At 42.3% G+C, this 22037-nt stretch overlaps 1 pseudogene across 1 annotated transcript in view; it reads left to right on the top strand.

Moving 5' to 3' along the window:
- Positions 1-22037, top strand: part of LOC147663586 (mitochondrial amidoxime-reducing component 1-like) — a 322187-nt pseudogene that overhangs the window by 240070 nt on the left and 60080 nt on the right. Inside the window, exon 4 of the transcript XR_015305283.1 lies at positions 11756-11896. The product of XR_015305283.1 is annotated as a mitochondrial amidoxime-reducing component 1-like (transcript). The remainder of the gene's footprint in view (positions 1-11755; positions 11897-22037) is intronic.

The following is a 22037-nucleotide window of genomic DNA, read 5'->3' as shown; positions in this document are numbered from 1 at the left end:
CCGCTTGCGGGTCGCCCTGCTGGGCCAAACAAGGGAGCAAATATACACAAAGTACTGCCTGAATGGGCCAATGATACTAAAGCTGATCCGGGACCTAGACCCCCTGATGCAGCACCCAACAAGGAGGACCAATGCCGTGCCTACACATGTCCCGGTCTTGTGCTGCCTGTACCTACTGGCCTCCGGAAGCTTCCAGGGGATAGTCTCTGTTGCAGGGGGAATATCCCAGAGCACCATGTCCCACTGCCTAAAGAGTTTCCTTGAGGCAATGCTGAGCCGCCTTCACCACTACATCTCATTCTCGACCACCCAACAGGACTTGAATGACACCAAGCTACAGTTCTACAACGTTGCCCAATTCCCACAGGTCATTGGATGCATTGACTGTATCCACATCCACATCTGCCCACCAGCACAAACGGAGTACATGTACCGCAACCGCATAAACTACCACTCCCTCAATATCCAGATGGTGTGCAACTCAAAGACTTACATCACGGACATAGTGGCACAATATCCGGGGAGCACACATGACTCCTTCATATTCCGGACAGCGGCATTCACACACGACTGGCCAGGGGAGACTTTGTCGAAGGACACCTACTAGGTAAGTACACATGCCCCCATATAATACACTGTGATCATGTAGCTGAGCAGAACATGCACTCACCCTCTGCTCCTTACATTCAGGTGACAGCGCCTACGGTCTCCGTGAGTACCTCCTCACCCCTTACCTCAACCCTGCAACACCACAGCAACGGCGTTACAATGCAGCACACATCCGCACTAGGATTTGCATTGAGAGGACATTTGGGCTTTTGAAGAGCCGCTTCTGCATACTGCATAAGACTGGTGGGGCCCTCAAATACGAGCCTGAGGTCTGCAGCCGCATTGTTGCCGTGTGTGCAATACTCCACAACATTGCTACCAAGCGCAGAATACCTGTTGAGATATCTGGCAGTGAGTCGGAAGGGGACAACCGCCCACCTCCACATGCGCGTCATGCACGCAGTGAAAATCCAGCTGAAGGACACAGACGCCGCAACCAAATCACTAATAACTTTTTCTAGTCCACCCACTCCCTCACCCAACACTTCACTCATGCATGACAATAGAAATAATGACATGAGTCTGATGTACTGTTATCAAATAAATATTATTGTATTCACAATAATATTGCATTTTTTCAAAAGAAACATTTTAGGTGTATTGCGTCATACATCTCCTGATTTGTTAAAGGGCAAGCTTTTCTCATCAGCATGTCCCTGCATGATGAGCAAAAATGTCAATGGCGCCTACGGCCCGAGGCTCCAATTCGCCTCTCCACATCTTCATCCGGAGTCGCCCGTGATGCCGCAGTAGGCCTGCTGCTGCGGCGGAGAACACTGACCGGTGGCGAAGACAGGCTGCTGTGGCTAGATGTTCCCTCACTAGTGTCCTCCCCTCCTGTCTGGCCGTGGCCAGTTGCCTGCAGTGCCTGAACTGCAGTGGTTGCCTGCTCAAGTGCCCGTGCCACGTCCTGGCAGCATTGGACCATCTGAATTTGCATGGCCAATGATCTTTGGGACATCTGTGATGTTGCGTTTCCAATGATATAATTTGAGCACGTGTATGCCGAGAGGAGTGTTAGGAGCTGGCGGTGGTGGCGCCGGTGAGGTCCCGCTGGGTCAGCATGGCCTCAGTGTTTGCCTCCACTGTTGTGGTCATTCGCTCCATCCAGTCGGACAGCTGGCCAACATTCCTGGCTGTATTGTGCAGCTGCAGATGTATTGCTGCAAGGTTTGTGCCTGTTGTTGGTGGACGTGCAGCATGTGGCCCTCTATTGCCAGACCCGGCACACGCACAGTCACACCCCTCCTGCCGGCGATTGGTGTAGTTTGGCGCCGCTCCCTGACCTGTCCGCTGGACTGGGTAGGCACAGTAGGTGTGCGTTGTGTTGGTGGCCTGACGGCTGCTGGTGTTGCCGATGCCACTGGCATGGGTCTCACAGTTGGCGGTTGTGGAGCGCCTGTTGTCACTGGCGTTGCAGGTGGTGGTAAGGCTGCTGGCGCTGGCGTTGCCGGTGGTGGTATGGCTGCTGGCACTGGTGCTCGGCCTGATGGCCCTGGTTTTGGGGTTGGATGTGCATCACCCTCAGAATCCCTAGGATTCTCGTCAATTTGCAGCCCCTCACTGTCGCTGCTGGTATCTTCAGCGCCACCTGTGATGTAAAGTGGACGTTGGTTAATAACATGTATCTTGCACAAGAAGGTTGCTACATGCATGCAGGCTAGCATTCCCTGACTGACTGTTGGATTGACTCTATTAGGACGTATCTGGCTGTATGGGGCTGAATGTAAATTGTGGTCAGACTACATGTCCCACAATGCAATTGGGATTTTCTGGTGTGCATGGGCTGCATGACTGGGGTTTCTAATGGGTAGCTCTAGGGTCATTGCCATTGTTAGGGGACAGGGTCTCAATCGCATGGCACTTACCTTGGCTTACTTGTGTGGGTCAGGAGGAGTGCAGCCGGGTTACCCCGACGCATGCCTCAGGTTGCAAGGTGTCCTCAATGAGGTCTTCCAATGGGGTGTTAGAGGGGACTGTTGGACTGTTGGATCTCCCCCTCCTGTTGCAGCACGCTCACCCAGCCTCTCGGCGATCTTCTCCTTGGCACGACCTTGGAGGTCGTACCACCTCTTCTTGAGATCGTCGATTGATCGCTGGGTGACTCCAACAGAATTGACTTTTGCACGGATGCACCCTCCTGAATTCCTTCCCAAACAGTCTGTCATGATCTCGACTGACTCCCTCAATCAAATGTTCAAGCTCCTGTTCTGAGAATTTTATTTTTCTCTTTCTCCCAGTAGAACTGCTCCCTACTGCATCCTGTGACATTGCTGCAGTGGGGTGTATCCTGAATCAAAGCTGGAGGTGGTTTAGAGTGGAGCTCTGAGCAGTGCTGCTTCCAAATCAGCCTCAGTATTCAGAATGAGGGAGGGAACTGCCTGTTTCCTGGTTGTGATGTCATCACTGTGCTCGAAATGCGACTACCCATTTTTGCGATCTCGCTATTAGCGAGATCGCAATTTCAACATGGAAATTGACAGATTTAGCGATTATTCTGCGATTTAGGGAAAATCGCAATCAGCGTTTGTGGTCGGTATTTCTCGCAATTTAGAATTCGCAGAAAATGGGTTTCATGAATCTGGGGGTTAGATTCTAGAAGATCAGCCTGCAAAGATTGCAAAATGGCTGAATGTTCAGGCAGCCAGCACAATTTGGTAAAAGTTGGTTGTATCAAAGCATATAATGGCTTGATACGCTGGGCATATTCGGGAATGTATGTATGCCCGAAATTCAAAAATCTCAGCACGGATTGCAATTTTTTTAGTGTTGTAGGAGCGCGCAGTTGTGCGCATTTCTCCAAGAAGTGAGGAGCCATTCCTCGACCTTCATTGTTGAGCTCATAGCCAGGAACAATACTGTATACTCTGCAATGTGAAACTTTGCAAAGTTAAATTTGTAACCGAAGTCCGCAAAATTACAAATGACAAAATTACAAATTATGCGGTCAATGCGCCCATATTTCGTCGTCTGTGAGATAAATGTCATCCACATACGAACACGAACCTGGGTCGACTCTCTCGAAAAGAGAGAAAATACTGGCAGCAAACATACCCGCACTATTCTTATAGCCCATAGCTAAACGTTTAAACTGTCTTTGTTTGCCACTGCTGATAAAACTGGTCCATTGACCATTTAAACGAGACAGATTGTGGGCAAAAAAATATTGGATATGTCAAGTGTGGTTTTAAACCTCTTACGCACTAGACCATCCACTAGGGCAGAGCCGTGGGTATTCTGTACTGCACAAGTACGGCAATGCGGGTTTAAATGCCGGTAATCCAATACCAAATAGTAAGAACCATCAGGCTTGGTCAAAGTAAAAAGAGGGTTATTCATCGGAGACACACAAGTTTCAATCACACCTTGATTTTCCAATTGTTCAAGGATTACTGCCACGGAAGCTTTCGCTTCACATCGCATGGGATATTGAGGTTGAGGCTGTGGCATAGACCATAAGGAAATCTCATGTTGGGGGGAGAATTTATCCCAACCACAGTGAGTCCGGTACAAAGCAAGTACAAGAGCTTTAGCCCACTCTTCTGCAAAATTCAGCGCATACTCCTTAGACACAGTGTGCGCGAAACTAGGGAGGATTACCTCCTCCCCTCTCTGAGCTGCGAGAACAAAAGTTGGGAGCCAGTCAGCCTCCTCTAACAAAATGTCATAGCTAGTTGTAAGATTTTCCCAAAACACCCATTTTATGGTACATTGTATGTCGCCTTCAATTAAAAGGTCAATTTCAACAGGCCTATCAGGGGGAGCTACTCTAGTATCAGCTGTCTCAACAACAACGAATTGGTCAGTCGCTCTCACCTTCAGTAGTGGACGCAGGGCCTCTCGGACAATGGTAATCTCCGCAGCGCTATCCAACAACGTCAGCGTCCATGTCTGATTCCGAAGCTGCGTTCTCACTATCTGTGGCATACCTTGCTGTTAAAGCTGCAACTTTCGTTTTTCTGAAACTGGGGTCTTTTCTGCGAAGAATCGTCCTGCTTGCCTTTTCCATCTTTCGGGCTGGGCTATGCGCGACTCTGCTGGCCACCCCGTCCTCCGCCGCCGCCACCACCACCGGACGATGAGGCTGATGTGTCCTGTAAAGAATGAGGAGAACGTTGATCAGGAACCTGCAAACGATCAGGTGACTTAATCATAGCGCGGTCGCACAAGTCATAAGCACGTTTAGTAGATGCATGCACTGTTGACGCAGAACGGGACTCCTGTTTCTGTTGTTGTTTTCCCTGCCTCTTATTTTTGTTCCAATTTTGCTTTGGCGCTTTGGGTTGATCATCTTTCTCAGACTTCGACCCCTGAGTTTGTTTTTTCTCTTTGGTAGAAAAGGGCTTGACACGTAAACTATTACTGCCTATGGTCTTATAAGCCGCCGTAATAATTCTCAGTAACTGACGGGGTTTATCGGCATCGGGGACTTTGTGCAAAGCATTAGACACTTGGAAGTTTACCGCATCTCCCTTTTATTAGAAAGGACGAGATCGGAAACTACGTCAAATGAGCCCACGAGTCTCATTCCCAATTCAACCGCAGTCTCAGGTCCGTGTTCATCTTGAACACGCTTAATGACCGTCGGAAGGACAACCATTGATGGAGTGCTTAAGCATCTCGTATACACTGCCGCAAAAATTCTACCCCATGACTCACAACCCTGGCCTTCGGTACCAAGTCCTTGAGCAAACTAATTGTAGGAATCCTGTGCTTTTCTACAGGACTCGAATTAGGAAAAACTGCCTCTAGCTGGTCAAATTACTCGACAAGCCAAAAAGGCATATCATCCTTATCTTGGGGACGCTTGCCCATAACCGCATTGACCATCACACGACTAAGCTTCATTCCGCTCGGTCTAGCTGGAAGCGCAACAACACCAGGGGCCCCGCCCTGGAAAATGCAGGTAATGTATTGAACTAGGGCCCTGATAACCCCGATTGCAGAGGTATATAGAGGCCTTAATTCAGCAACGGGGACTGCCCCGCATGAGGATGCGGGGTAAATCCAGACAACAAAGGCCAAGAAGCGCTTGGAATGGACAAAGGACCTAATCTAATCGTCATTAAATTGTGGGGAAGTGCGCTATTAAACCAAACACGGTGCTGCCATGCAGTAATTAGAATTTCCTGTGTCCTGTAAGGAACACATTCCACGGGCACGGCTGTTGGAGTATAAGTGTGAAACACCTGAGTAGCCGTATCCACAGCGGGAAATGTCACCAATGAGTAAAAAATCTCAAACGGGTAAGCTATCTCAGCACTCACTACCAAAATAACCACCAGGCCCTCCAAGGGTACGTTAAAAGCCTGGAAATGGTTGCGGACCGCAAAGCGACTATGCTGCGGTATGTCAATGTCTCCCATAATGACACAGAAAAGAAGAGGTACAATGCAAAGCAATGTAGCACAACTGGGAAGTAATTCAAAAAGGAAACCGTTTTGAAAGGTTCAAGCTTGAAAAGACCTATGTAACTATAGGCAGGTTTATCCATCACCACTGTTAACCAGAAACAATAGTGAAGGGGTTAAGGACTGATATAAGCACAACTCAAGCGTCATGTAATAAGACCACCACTGTTAGGGCGCCATGTTGCAAGGATTCTGCTTAGACACAGAACTGTGCACAGAGACTCAGGACCTCAGTGAATTAGGGTGTGCCAATAACTCACATTAGTACCCAAAATCCCCTACCATACTAGCATGTTATGTTATGTTATGGGTGTCTTATATAGCGCTCGGCTACTCCAAGGAGTGTCCCGGCGCTTTCTGACCCATATCTGAAAACAGAGAATATAAGAAACAAGAAACAGACCAGTTATTGACTATAAAGCCAAGTTTTCAGACCCTTTCAAAAGGCCAACAGATTTGGAGTGCAACGAAGTTCCAAGGAGAGGGAGTTCCACAACTTGGGAGCAAGATGTTTAAAAGAGCGGCCACCTATCCTACCTTTTCTAATGATTGGGACAGTTGCCAGACCAAGGGATTCAGATCTAAGGGATCTTGTAGGCTTATAAAAAGTAAGCCGTTTCTGAATGTAGTTGGCCCCAACCGCATGGAGTGCCTTGTGGGCAAATGTAAGTGCCTTGAAGACAATCCGCTTCCTTACAGGAAGCCAGTGAAGGGAGAGTAACAGCTCCGGTGATCTAGCATGGCGGGGAAGGCCAAAAAAAAGTGTCTCACTAGCTGTTCGTGCTATAGCAAAGTTACCAATGATTAGACAACCCAGAACATGTGACATAGGATACCTCAGGTAAGGTGGGAAACATGAGCACTCTTTCGTTATACTCTCATACCAGTCCAAACCATGAAGTAAAAGGAGACACGAGCAAGTTTAAAATATTTATTCAACGCCTTGGTCTCAGGTGCAGCATCTTAGCTAATACAAGCAGACATATGATAAGAAATAAGATTGTCAGCATAGTTACTATTCCATAAAATACAAAGGGAGAAAGCATGTTATATTGCTAAATGGAAACAGGTTAAATATATACCTATATTTCACCCTCCCTTGCTAGTAGGTTATTTTATAACTAAAGAAGGTCTCTTAGGCGACCCCATACCTCAAAGATTAGCAGTAGTGAATCACATCGAGTTCTGCACAAGCTCTCAGCATACGAATGTTCTCCAAGTGTCTACAATCATGCCTACACAGTGCATTATTAAAGGCGCCAGAATCTGAGGTGGCCACAGCTGCATATGTGTTATGGCTAGAACGTGCACTGATCAGTTCGAACAATAGCCACAGTGTTGATATAACCTTGAAGGCCTCGGCACTCACTGTTCAGACTAAGCTTACGAAGCAAGTCTAACAAGTCTAACAATGTAGAAAAACAAGTTATTCTTATGTGAAGCAAAACACTCAGCCTAACTCTAAACACTAGCTACAGTGTGTGCCGTGTGCAAAAGACAGCAAAAGGTAAAATGGTGTTTAAACTTCTAATAAGCTCATGCTAACTTAACACTGTGTGAATGCAAGGATCAGCCCCACTACAGGGAATTATGTGAGAACAATATCATGATTGGGTGTGGGGTTTTCCAATCACTAGCGAGAGCACAGGAGAAGACGGATATATGACAGTACAACGTGATCATTTTGATCGCGGTACTTTACATCGCGGATTTTACAACGCAAGTCGTTACAACGACTTGCGTTGGAGGGCGGGGATTGAGGATTATTATAATTTTATATTCCAACACCAGTCCACGTAACAGTAGGGAAGGTGTTGTAACGACTTGCGTTGTAATGACAGCGTGGTAAAGGTCGTGCGGTGTAAACACCGTGTTGTAAACGACGTTTACCGGAAAAGACTGGCTCCGTAACACAACCCCTTTACAACATTCATGAAATGGGAGGGAAACCTCTTTCAAGAATATGACTCTTCTTGGAAGCTGGAATAAAGAATACTGCTACAGAGAGACAGCTGACAACTGAAATATGGATCCTGCAGAGCCCTGGTTGGTGAGAGGCCTGGTGCCGAGAAGTATGCCCCAGGACCGCGAAGCTGCAGGAGAGACTGTAAGTGTGACTTTGTCAATTTCTTCACCTGTGAAGAAGTGATAAAAGGCACAGAGGTTTCCTGAGGGAGGATATACAGGCCACAGGCAAAACAAAAGCAGCTGAAAGCAGAACACTGGTTCAGCAGAACCTACGGTAAAGGTTTCTGGCCTTGTGGGTCCTTGCCCATCTACAGCTTCCAACCTTGCCTCACTGGTGGAATCGGAGAATCAAAAAAATTTAAGTCTGATAATAAATCCTTGAACCAGTGCAAAGAAACAAATCTGTCTCAGTGGTGGATCATAATCCAGCATTGTCTTGCTTGGAGATGTTGGCTCTGAAAGCAATAGATTCAGATGAAGCTTGCTGATGGCATATCAGACTTTCATGAGCCATCGCAAGCTTCAGCTTCTGACATTTCCCCGCTGGAGTATGTGGAGCACCAGGAAAAATACTGAAGGGCTTATTTATAGTTGGGTTGGTGGGAACATCTGCCAAAATGCGGTGCCATATTAAGAGTGAATTGATGTCAATGCCACTTTTTAGCAGTTGTTCTGCTCTGCCAAGCTCTAAATAATGTTCCAGGTCCTAAGGTAAAAACTTTCACTGGTGTGATTTACCCAAGCCCAACACCATTTCAGTCAGTTTAACAGTGCACCTGGGTCCTAGTCCATCAGTAACTGAAGTTATGTGTTTTTTTGGTGCTATTTGCCCCCAAACATTAACATTTGATTATGATGCTTTAAGTGCTCTTTTGCGTATTCAGTTTTTCTCTTATTTTTAGGTATTTGGTTGTGTTGTTTTCTTGACCTTAAAAATGTTGGTATTGCTTGAATCTAATGTGTTTCTCTAGGAAATGCAGCTTTTGCCACATTTACCAGTGGTTTAATAGAGTTTCTCTTAGAACTGTTCCTAGATCTAACCAGGATGTTTTATGAAGTTGGAAAGGGTAGTCCCTTGTTAAATTAATAAACTACCACTAATAATCATAGCATTAGTTTGGGTCCTAAACAACCCTACTTCTTTTAGCACCCCTTCATTCCACAGTACATTCCCTTTTACCCCTAGTTCCCTTCACTACTCTGTTATAGTGTTCTACCAGTCTGTTACTATAATGACTGTACAATAAAGCAACACAATGCTCTGCATTCGCATATTCAAGTAAGTATTTCATTTGATCGCATATAAACTGTACGCCATTATCAATTACACGAATACACAGTGTTCCTTCTCTGAGTAGTCCACTTAAGGAATGGATAGGCACACTACAAAAACAGTATTCACCATACCAGTTTATGTCCACTTGCTAAAATAATCCATGAGCATGAAAATACCTTTCTTTGCACGCCCATCAAATATTAAATCACATCCACTGTGCCATTTGTGAGGACACAGTATTGGAAAACTGTGTATTTGTAAGTCATCAGGTTTTGACAGTCACATTTTGAAATCTTAAGTTGCAAGTCATTTTCTTTTAGACTGAGTCTCCATTACTGTATATGATTATTATTGCGTCTTGTAAAGTGCTCAGCTACCTCAGGAGGTTTCCTGCTGTTAAACTCAGGTTAAGTGAAATAAGCTCCCAATTTAAAGCAACCAGAACTTCAATCCCTTCCAAAAAACTTTGAGGGAGTAGCAGCTTTGCAACGATTCAAGAAGATTGTTCCATACCTTTGGGCCAAGGTACAAAAATGACCGCCCCACCCATGAACACAAGATACATTCTTGGCACTTTATAGAGGGACTGGTTTGATGATTGAAGAGTACATGCGGGCTGATAACGTGCCACCAGATCTTAATTCTATCGTGGGGCTGTGCCAAATCTTGCCTTGTGCATATAGCAATGAATACATTAAACTGTGTTCATTTGTCCATGGTCAACCAGTGAAGCTCTTGGAGCAGATTTGACACTGATGTATCCTTTGAAAGGCGAAAGAGCAGCCTGACCACTGCATTTTGGACTACTTGTAAGCGATGAATGACTATAGAGGAGTCAATGTACTTGAACGCTCAGATCGAAGACAGACAGCCTCCCTCTCCCCAGTCACAGTCCACCAGCCTAACAGCCTTTGCATTTATGCATTTAGCGATACTTATTGCTGCTGCTCAGCACCAGTTGGAAAGACCTAATTTTATGATAAAAGAGGAGAAAAAAAGGTAATGCTCTAAGCCAGTCAGATCTAAGGCATGGGCTGCTTCCCACTTTCTGATAACTAAAGCGCCCAGAATTCAGTGGTGGAGTACCACCAGAAACCCTTTTGTCGAGCACTTGTGCAAATTCTCCAAACTTACTGTACAAAGCTGTAGACTGTGGGGGGCGGAGTCCCACTTAAAATATATATGCTATGCTGTGACTTGGGTATATACAAGCCATAAATTGTGGATGAGGCAATCCACAATGTGTTAAACATCTGTGCTGCACATGCATAGATAATATTTATGGCTTTGGAGCCTTTGTTAAGCATGCGAATTTTCTACAGTAGTCGGGTCTAAATCCGTAGAAATCTGTTCCTAGGTAAGCAGATGATTAATAGTGAAGAAAAATGCAAAGTAAAGGAGGTTATACAATGGAAAAACCTTTGTGATCTAATTTACACACTTACTTGCAATTCTGGTCTTACTCCAGAAACAAGGAAGTTGTGCAGAAATAATATACCCCATTTCACATGTGGTGTAAAAGGAAGATTCTCAATGAACATTGTTTTCTTAAATTCCATGAATGAAAGAAAATAAAAATAAAGATATTTGTTGATGTTGCAGCTCATTATTTCTATACCTTTATGCATGGCACATCTTCAAAATGCAGTGGCTCTAGTCTGTACAAGTTGAGTTAGGGAAAAGATACCATGAAATTTACAAAACCAGCAAATTTCCATGCATCTGCCTTTACCTTTTGTGAAGCAGATATGCAAGCGTAATTCTCTACAGCACTTAGAACTACACCAAACAACCTTTCATTTATGCTTTTTTATTTGGAATCAGGCCCTAATATTTTCTGATTTATATAGGACTTGGGAATGTATTTAGAGTTTGGCAGGCTGTACTTAGTTCTACCAAGGCAGTCAAGACAATTAGCCGCTACATCGTTTGAAGGCACTGTCAATTTACTGAGCTGCTTCCATGTTCATGCGGCCTCTCAGCAAACTTTTATGTTCTTCAAAAACAAAACCAACACTCTTAAAGCTGTTTAGAAAACAAAAAATAAATGGCCCTGACTTCCTCAGAGTTGTCTCCCAGGGTATAAGGATCACAGTTCTTTTTCCCATCGGGGACCACCACACCTTTTCTGGATGTGCCGAGCAGGAAAAATGTATGTCAGAATATTTGGTCTAAATAGGGTGCATGGTCTGGGGTACTTAGACTGAAGGCCCAAACTTCACTGGGCTGTTGGTCTAAGGCTTCCGCCAGCTGAGGCAACGGGACAACCCCTGGTGAAAACATGACGATATGCCCCATTGTAAATAGAGTGGGTATTCAGAAAACATTTGTGGCGGAGTACCCTGTCTGTCAAACTCTGAATAACCCCATAGTGCTCATTCATGGGTAGATTAAAAAAAATTAATCCAGTTTGTATCATATGTTTTATTCATGTACTAACAAACAATTTCTCATGTTTTCTGCTGCATGTTGTTCAAACTTTCCTACCTAGACTGTTTATGCTGAGCTTGCACCTATCCTGCTACTTTCTGAAGCTTCTCTAGATGATCTGAACACAAGGCTGGAGAAGAAAGTGAAAATTCGAAATTTCAGACCATGTGTTGTAGTCTCTGGCTGTGCCGCTTTCGAGGAGGTGCGTAAGTGTAACAATTGAGCATAGTAGACTTTATTTGTTCATCGACTTCAGTATTTCTCCTAAACATTTCGTACCAGTGGAGATCTATGGATCGTTTATCACTCAGCTGACCATTTGAGTGAAGTAGAAAGTAGACTGCTAAGAGAATAACAAAAGCAGCATGCAATGCTATTGTTGCGGCATGAAAACTTTACTCTCAACAGTTTGTATTGGCTTAATTTTCTCTCCGGGGAAAAAAACAGTGAATCACAGAATGCTAAAATCGATTAATGTTCCATTATTTTTGTATCCTTTGAGTTTTTGGTTGATTGCTGTATGCTGCTATTTTTGTTTCCTATATATTCTACCTATTACAGAGAAATTAATCACATCACCAATATTTGATTAACTGATACTAGTTGCTAAATACTCACTGACCAACCACCAACCCATAAAACTATTGGCACCCTGAATATTAATGCCACCAACTCAAAACACATAAATCAGCATTAGCCATCTGCTTCAAATCCCTTTTGACCTGTTTAACCCAATTCATTCTTCTTGCCATCATTCTTCATTCGATTATGCAGGCCACATAGCTACAACTAACATGTCATCTCAGAAGTCCATGAATTCATAACCACTGCCATATTGGCAATTCCAATAACATCTAGTAGAATTTCTAACTCGCTGTTGATAACAACACACAGTCTATGAAAGACAGCACTCCAGAAGCAATTTGCTGAACTCAGTGACAGCTACTGCCAATCTGAGTTGGTGGGGCGGCAAAAAAATAAAATAATAAACATATAAGCTTACATTTTCCTGCAGGCCGCCGCGATCTTCTGCTCTAGCACCTCACTGCTCCTCTGCTCTCGACCTGGCACTGCAATTCCTATAAGAGGGTCCTTGACTCCACGCAATCCCAGTGTTTCTCTCATGTTATTACTCCCAGCATGAGAGAAGCACTAGGATTGGGCGGAGCAGGGTCGTTTCATGCTCCAGCAGGGACTGGGAGCCGGTGCCCCAGAACACTGCAAATATTTCCAAAGAACAGCCTGGAGACATCCAAAAGTGCATGACATCTAGCCAAACGAACTTGTGCACTTTCAGTGCCTACCACTCCTTCTCCGCCTGCTGCTGATGCTGTGGCACAACCCCACCCTGGCCTAGACTCCCGATTGGAAGTGAAAAATTAAATGGCAATAAAATAGTTTCATTGTCATTTAATTTTTCTTCTGTCTGCTTCATTTCAGCAATTGGGTGATGCATCTCCGCAATAGCAGAGAAACAGCCCTTGGCTAAACATATTTATTTCTGATTCTCAACTATCAAAAAACGTTTTTGCACTCTGGCATGACTGCCGCACCATGCCTTACAGAATAACTCACCACATATCACCTTATAAATGTCAAACAAAACCTACACAAATAAGAACTCCTTTATTTAAGAGCTTTCTTGCAGAAATATTCAACTTAATACTCAAATACAAATACACTTAACAACACTCTTTGAAAAAATTAACATGTAATCTAAAATAATGTCTACTTATAAAGTGCTCTAATACCACAAAGTTGCCCTGGGGCTGTCTAGGCTTGAAAGGAAAGTAGCTCAATTCGGGAAACAGCCAAGTATTCAAAGACCTACAAAAAATGAGCACAAAATGAAACATCCTGAGGTAAAAAGGCAGTTTGATAGTTTTCCTGCCCCTACTGAGAAAGCTCGAACTCCCATCCGGGTTCAGCGAAGCCTTGGAACTGCCAGAAGATGAGATTCAACCAATCTCAAGCAGCGAGATAGAAGATAGTGATGGAACTCCTCCAAGTACTAGAGGCATGTCCTGTGAAATGCCTTTAACAGAATGCACATTGCTTTGACTGTAATGCGTCCGGATGGTGGAAGCCAGTTTAGAACCCGTAACTAGGCAGAGGAACAATTAGGTAAGCTCAATGCCAGACCACCTGCAGCACTTTGGATCTGCTGAAAGATTAATAAAAAATCAGGAGAAGATAAAAATAAAGAAGTGCAGTAGTTGGCATAACTCAAAGTGGTCTCTCGAACTACCAGTGGGATTGTCTGAGATGACAAGAATGGAAAAATGGCAGAATCTTTCACTCTTTCACAGTACTCTCATTAGGTTAAAGCACCCAGAACATAGAATAATAACCTTAAGGACAAAGTTAGATTTGGAACAATTTGAAATCCCAGATCCCAAACATCTGGGGCCATATTAGAGAAGGGCCCCAATGGCGCAACAGGCATTTGCACCCACTTTGTGCACCACTAGGACACCTTGGTATTACGGAAGGGGCCGCAGATGCCTGTGTGGTCCCTTCTGTAAAACAGACAGAACTGACGCACACGTAAGACCAGCGCTATTGAGAGAGGGTGTTTCTTCATTTGCATGTGGGCCTGGCCCTATGCAAATGAGGGAATCACTTTGTCTCTGTGCCCGCGCTGCATTACCCCCCCAGACATCTCCTTGCAGACAGGTGCAGTCATTCGTGCACCCGCGTGCAAGTGTATCTATAAACCCTTTTGAAAGTGCAGGTTGGTGCTGCATGAACAGAGCAATCGCTTTTAAACAGGTGGCCCATATTGCTCTTGAATGCACTATCCTGGGGGCAGCGCCAGTCACGGATACCCTGAGGGCAGCACATTTTTCCATATAGGGGCGCTTTCTCCATTTGCACCCAGTGCACCTGCTTTAAGGTGCACCATGGCTCAAACAGGTAAAGTATGCCCTATCTTTTATAAGCCCAAAGAGATGGAAGATGGGGGCCAGGAGGAAGGGTGGAAGGGCAATTGAACTAGTCAGAACTCAGAGGGTAAAGTTTCACTGTTGTCTGTGTTTGGTTTCAAGGAGTTGGCATGCATTCAATTCATCACTACAAGCATATACTCTTTAAAAGAATAGGGCTGAGTTCTTCTGTTTATGTGCCTCTTAAATCAACGATTGAGTATAATCGTTGTAACAGATTAATTTAATCCTGCTAAGGGTTGCACGTGAAAATTAAATAGCGTTGGACTCCATGCCGAGTCCTGAGAAACGCCCTCTGATATTTCCTTAGGTCCAGAAGGAAAGCGTCACGTCTATACAGCTTGGGACTTCTAAGATAAATACAATTCCAACCAGTCTAATGCTTTGCCCATTACACTGGCCTGTTTCACTCAATCCAGTATCTGAGAACAAGAACTGTGCCAAAAGCAGCAAACAAATCCAATAGCGCTAAGGCAGAGTGGAAGCCGAGGTCAGCAAAACCCCTATGATCATCCAAGACAGAGACTAAAGCTGTCTCCATGCGATGGGCAGGATGAAAGCCTAACTGACCCTTATGAAGTACTTGTCGTTTTCTACGAAAGCTGAAAGTTGAGTATTTATTGCCTTCTCCAAGATCTTTATAGTCAAGAGCAAAGGGAAATAGGTTGATAATTTCCGATCACCAATGGACCGGCATTAAATTTTTTTGAACAAGAGCGTGTTTCCAAATTTTAGGTACTATTGACATTGTTATTTATCTGCTGCAAAGCTCACACAGCACCTGGTGGAGCAGTTTTGGTCCTTCTCTATCAAACAGAGGTCGACAAGGATCTAAGGGTGACCCATAAGTTATAATCATCTATAAATAACTTGATTTAGCCATATTGATGATGTTTTTTTAAAGTTTAAAAAAGCTTTATTAAATAGATTGTAGAACAAAAAGCATTTACAAAATGTAAGAAGAAACATACTTAAGTCAATCCAAGCAGATATCGAGAAATATAGTATTTTGAGATAATACACCCATCTTATAAACAGAAGGAAGAAAATGAACGAATAAAAGCCATTTGGAATTGACATAGCTTATAATAAACTAAGAAAACTAAAAGCTTGAATTGAAATATATAAACATAATGCTTAACAAATGCATTTTAATAAAAAAAATTTAAAGGAGTAGAAACAAAGTCGTAAGGGGGAAAAGAATGGGAGTAAGAAAAGACAAGAGGGAAAAAGAGAGAGAGTGAAAGATTAAACTGCAATATACATTTATGGAGCAAAGAAATTAACAACTTATGCAGTAATGATAAAAATGTAGTAACTGTCTAATCTCTATGGGGGTTCTTAATTGGTAACCCTAGATATGGATTGAGCAGATTGCCTGGATAAAAATGAGGTAAGGGGCGACCATAATACATCTTTTTGAATCATAAAAAAAAGAGGTGGCATAAGCTCGATCCGACCTATAGTGATGACATAACAGATTCCACAAACCAATATAAGTAACTATAGTATTATCTTTTCACTTAGTTGTGATTATTTATAAAGCAAGAGCAACTGTCATGTCAATACATTTCCTGACCATACCTTGCGTACACCAAAGGGGAGAATTGCTTCCTAGAAAAATGTGCAGGATGTCAAAAGAGATATTTGTAGACAACATTTCATTAAGCTTATCCCAAATACGTAACCAACATTTTTTTAACTAAATGGCATTCAAAGAACATATTTAAAAGATTACTTTTATCATGAGCACAAGACCAACATTTAGCATTGTTAGAAAGCTTGAATTTATATAAACTCGTCGGGGTTAAAACTATTCAGTTGTAGAAGAAATATATTGTTTGGGTTGTGCGTGCTGATCGAGAAGAGGTATGGATCTTAGCCCGTATTGGATTCCTGGTATGGAATGAAAACTCATGTTGAAGATCTGTTTCCCACAATAGCTCTATTTTGGATTTTGTTTTAAACTTAGAGGAACCCGTCAAAAACGTATATATGCCAGAGGCCTTCATTTGGGAAGAGAAATCCAGCTAGGAAGAGAGAGGTTGTGTGTTTGAAGCAATAGCGGATGGTTGAGAAATATAAAGGAGAAGAAGAGGTTTAAGGCATTGATATTGAAAGTCATAGTAAGAGGATATATAGTATTTTTTCTGAATGCCTGAGAAATATAACAGAGACCTGTTAGAGAGTAGATAACCTATGATTACAATCCCTTTATTGATCCATTCTTTCCACGAGAGAACTCTATTACTTAATTTTATGTGTTTATTATACCAATTTGGAGTTTGTGAAATGTTTAAAGAGCATGAATTGGAGCAGATAATTAAAGGGTTACAATAGCTATCAAATGGGTAAGTACTGGAGTAAGAAACACCTTTGGGGGTTGAGAGATGCAAACAAACTCCCTGAAAGCAAAAGGTGTAAATTGTACGTGTTCTAGTAGACCCCAACCTGTTGATGTATCTGTAGCAATTTCCGAGAGGGATGTCCAGATATGTTTCAATATGAAGGCTGAATGATGGGATCTAAAATTGGGAAAGTTAACCCCACTAGTATCTTTGGGTTGCTGAAGAAGGGCTAAGGAGATTCGAGGTTTGTGTTTGATCCATAAAAATGTAATGAAAGAATGGTTAATGGTTTTGAAAAAGGTGTGTGGAATTGAAACCGGAACACAGACAAGGAAACATTCTCAAATGGTAGCAACATCATTTTAATTGCAGCTAATCTACCCCACCAGGACAGAAATAAAGGGGACCAACTATCTATCTATGTATCCTGAAACTGCAGAGTATGTATTTAATAGTGAAAAAAACTCTGGTGAAGATGTATTAGGGTTGGATATATATCATTTGCATATGCTGTGTATCTTATATCCAAACTTTTAAATTGGAAACTCAAAAAGGCTAGAGATTGGTGAATTGTTTCTAAGAATGGTTCCAGTGATAAAATGAATAGGAGTGGGGATAATGGGAAACCCTGTCTAGTCCCTCGATGAAGAGGAAAATGACTGGATTGTTTACCATTGACCCAAATAGAGGTAAATGGTTCGGAATATAGAAACTGGATGTATTGGAGAGAATGAAGACTAAAACCATGCCATTTCAATGCTCCAAACATAAATTCCCAATTCACCCGATCGAAAGCCTTCTCAGCATCAAGAGTTATGGCAGCTAATGGAGTGTTCAGTTTAGAGGCGAAGTGAATAATATTAAGGAAGGTTCTAGAATGATCTCAAATAGATATTTCCTTCACAAACCCGAGTGATGTATGTCGACCAAATCAGGAATAACAGAATTAATACGGAGTGCCAATAATCTAGCAAACATCTTACAGTCCATATTAATCAACGAGATAGGCCTGTAGTTGCTACATTGAGAGAGATCTTTATCTTTTTTAGGAAGTAAACAGAGCATAGCCTGAGAAAAAAAACCTTGTGTCTGCCCTGTTGGGAAACAGCCATCACATTGCATGCGTTACAACACATGCGATTACAACGTGGATGTTACAACAACCGAGTTGTTACATCGCAGTGCCATTACAACACAAGTTGTTACATCGATTTGCTGTAGGGAGCGCACTAACATAAGGAACAGTATCATTTACTATTCCAACACCTTCCCTACTGTTGCGCACACTGGAGGTGGAATAGTAAATTATACTGTTCCTAAGTCCAGCACGTCCCCTACAGCAAGTCGATGTAACAACTTGCGTTGTAATGGCACTGCGATGTAACAACACAGTCATTGTAAGAACTGCGTTGTAATCACATGCGTTGTAAACACATGTGATGTGAAGGCCTATATTCGCCTTGTGATTAAACAATGAGCAATAAGAAGTAATAACTTAGGAATTAACAGTTGTTTGAAATGTAAATAGAAATGTAAAGAAAAGCCATCTGGCCTGGGAGTTTTATATTTTGGATGTTGGTTGATGGCATTTAAAATCTCTTGGTCGCACAGTGGAGTGTCAAGAGAAGACACATCTACAATGCTATCAGGAGATTTAGGAATTGGATGAAAAATACTTGTTCAGTTGAAGGGTAGGATTCTGGGGGATATAACTTCATGTAGTATTCAGAAAAAAACTCTAACATTTTAGAGTCATTACTATGCCTGATCCTGGCTGTGTCTGTTATACCAACAATCTTAGATTTCTGCTTTCTTATTTTAAGGTAATTAGCCAAGGTTTTATGGGCTTTTTCCGATCACCAAACATTTCCGCATTAAAACAAAGCAGGAACCACAGGCGTTGTCCTGAGTTGTTTGTTATATTGCAGTTTGGCCTTAATAAGTTTAGATAAAGTGTCATTGTGATAAGAGGAGACATATTCATGTTTTAAAACTTGAATCCGTTCTAAAAGTTGCACAGAGTCCCTAAGAGCCCTCCTCCTTTTTTCTGCTACAAAATATATTATTAAGCCCCTTGCGGTTGCTTTAAAGGCATCCCACATAAAATTCATCTGTGTGTCTGAGGCAAGATTATTCGCAAACAACTCTTGCAAATATATTGTAAATTGTTCTCTAAATTGTTTATCCAGCAAAAGGGTTTTGTTAAATCTCCATATGCAAATAGAGGGAAAGGATTTAGGATAATCTAAATCTACAATGAAGGGAGCATGATCCGAAATGAGTATTGAACCTATTTCGGCATGTGTTAGTAATAGAAGAGTATGCTGAGTAAAAAATATATAATCTATCCTAGAGTGAGAGTTATGAACAGCAGAAAAAAAAGTAAATTCTAGGACATCGGGATTTGATTCTCTCTAGATTTTCACTAACCCCCTAGCGTATAAGGTTCTTTGAAAGTCTCTGTGCATTTTGGTAGGAATAAACCTAGTCTGAGAACTATGATCTAAAAAGCTAAAAAGGGGCCCATAAGTTGATTACAGTTTCCCCCACTATGAGATTCGCTGATGCATGGGATGATAACAGAGAGGAAAATTAATTCCAGAATAGCAAATCTACTCAATTTGGACCATAGACATTACACATTGAAAATTGTGTATTGTATATCTTAATATCTAACAAAAGCCATCTTCCAGCTTTATATTTAAACTCATTCAACAGCTGAATAGTTAACGATTTATGACACAGTATTAAGACACCATTTTTGCTATGTACCGCAGGGGAACTAAAAACACTCTCAACCCATTGCCATTATCTGCGTATTGAGGCTATGTCTTGTTCCTTATGATGAGTTTCTTGTAATAAAGCAATTTGACAATTTAATTTTGATAACTGAGACAATACCCTTTGCTTCTTAATCGATTACGAAGACCTTTAACATTCTATGACAGAACATGTAAATTACTCATGGAGAAGAACACGGAGAACAACTAGAGAACAAACAGTAGAAAAAATTACAATAAAAATGATGTTTATCCATCCATAAGGAATCAGGTGCAAAATGGTGGAAGACCAAAATAACAACATTACATAAAAAAATGTCCGCTGCATTGCAAAAAAGGAGTAGAAAGAAGTTAAAGAGAGAAAAAGAGATAGAGAGAAGAGAGGAACTAGGGAAAAACTTGGACTTCCCTGAAAAGAAGAGAGATGACAGAAAGCCAAAGGACTTTAGCTATAAGGATGAAGAACAAAAGATACATTGATGGTGAGAGGGGGAGGGGGACAAGAAAAACAGACACTGCTCAAAAGACAAAACACTGAGATTCAATAAACATAGAATCAACAAATAAGGAGGGAACAATATAAAACAAAAAAAACATAACAATCATGGCACCAATGGGACTTACCAAAAAGAAAGGGAACAACATGACTGAAAGAAATGTTGACATTGGACTAGAAGGGCATTATTGAACATAGACACCCACATCGAAACAAGGGCGGACTTGGGACCTGCAAATGAGAGAAAAATAAATGGGCAACATTTAAGAATTACTGAGTACCATGATTTCTCCTTTGTGCATATGTATGAGTGACTTTGATAAAGCAAGGATGAATAAGGCAGTAACGAACATTCATGGATCGCAGCGTAGCTCTAAGATCTAAAAACTCCTTCTGACAATGATTCCTAGCTCTAGAAACATCTTGACTAAAGAAAATCTTCTGAATATTTGTTTCCATTGTTTGACTGCTGTGAGTATCATCATTACCTCTGAGTACTGAAGAAAATAAGCGATGATCCCTTGTGTTCTCTGCGAGGTCGAAACACTAAGAGGACCAATCCTGTGTGCTCTTTGTATAGTGAGATCTGCAGGATTCAGTAGGCCAACTATTTTCGGTATATGAAGCTTCAAGAAGTTGATCATGTCAGGGCCTTCAGACCCTTCCAATATACCGCATGTGCATAGATTGTTGCACTTGTTGCGGTTTTCTAGGTCTTCTAATACTTCTTTGGATAAAGTATCAACCTTAGCGGTCACATCTTGAACATCGCTAACCCTCTGTTTGACCTCCGTAAGTCTAGAATCCAAATGAGGCCACTTTTCCTCAATTCTATGAAGCTCCGCATTAGTATCTACCATAAAAGGTTTTATGTTTCTCAACTCATTCATAATGTCCTCCAGTGTCAAAGGCAAAGGTGATTTGTTCAGAGAAGAGGGATCTTTTTTAACCCTTTTATTTGCATTGCCTCCAGATTCTTTGTGACCGCTAGCGTTAGAGTTGATAGTAGACTGAGGTTTAGCTGAATGTGCAGACTCTATAGTCTTATTTAGCCAAGAGGAACAGGCAAAATGGCTTATGAAATCCTTCAGTACCCACAAAGGCAAATTAGAGACTGCGCAGCTTCAATGAAGATCAATAAAGCAGACCAAATGGATAACAAGGAGTTACGAGGAGTCACATTAAAGGTTGATAATCCAAAACAAATAGCATGCTCTTGTCAAATCCACACTGTATGCAATTGTAATTACTCATATGATGTTAACAACATGAAAAAGTCAGCAGGAATGAAGTAAGTTGGATCTTTTCAACTCTGGAAACAATCCCATATTTCTTCATCCCACATTGCCAAAGTGAGGAAAAAGAAAACCGTTGGCGCACTATCGCATAAGGAAAAACGAGCTTAGCAACTTGTAAAATGGCAGCCGTTATATGGAGCGCGCAGGAAGCGGCAAAGGAAAAACTGTAAAAAAGCTAATGAGACCAATTAAAGGCCTATAAACATACCCGACCCCTCCGGTGGGCTTCCAACGCCTTCTGCAGGATTTTCAGTGCTGCACCTTGCCGGATAAGCTTCCCCCAGAGAGGAAAGGTTCCTCAGTGTGATGGGGAGCTGCTAATAAGCGGCCATCTTGTGTTGCTGCTACTGCTAATCTCATATTGATAAAGTTAAAATAGGAGCTTTTGGAACATGCTTCCTGATGAAGTATAACAAATTGGAGCTTCAGAAAAAACAGATGTATAAAGGGAAAAATAATCACTGATCCTCTTAATT

The sequence above is a fragment of the Lissotriton vulgaris genome, unplaced genomic scaffold (assembly GCF_964263255.1).
Source record: "Lissotriton vulgaris unplaced genomic scaffold, aLisVul1.2 SCAFFOLD_1174, whole genome shotgun sequence".
Lineage (NCBI taxonomy): Eukaryota > Metazoa > Chordata > Amphibia > Caudata > Salamandridae > Lissotriton > Lissotriton vulgaris.
This window is presented reverse-complemented; position numbering and strand designations above follow the sequence as displayed.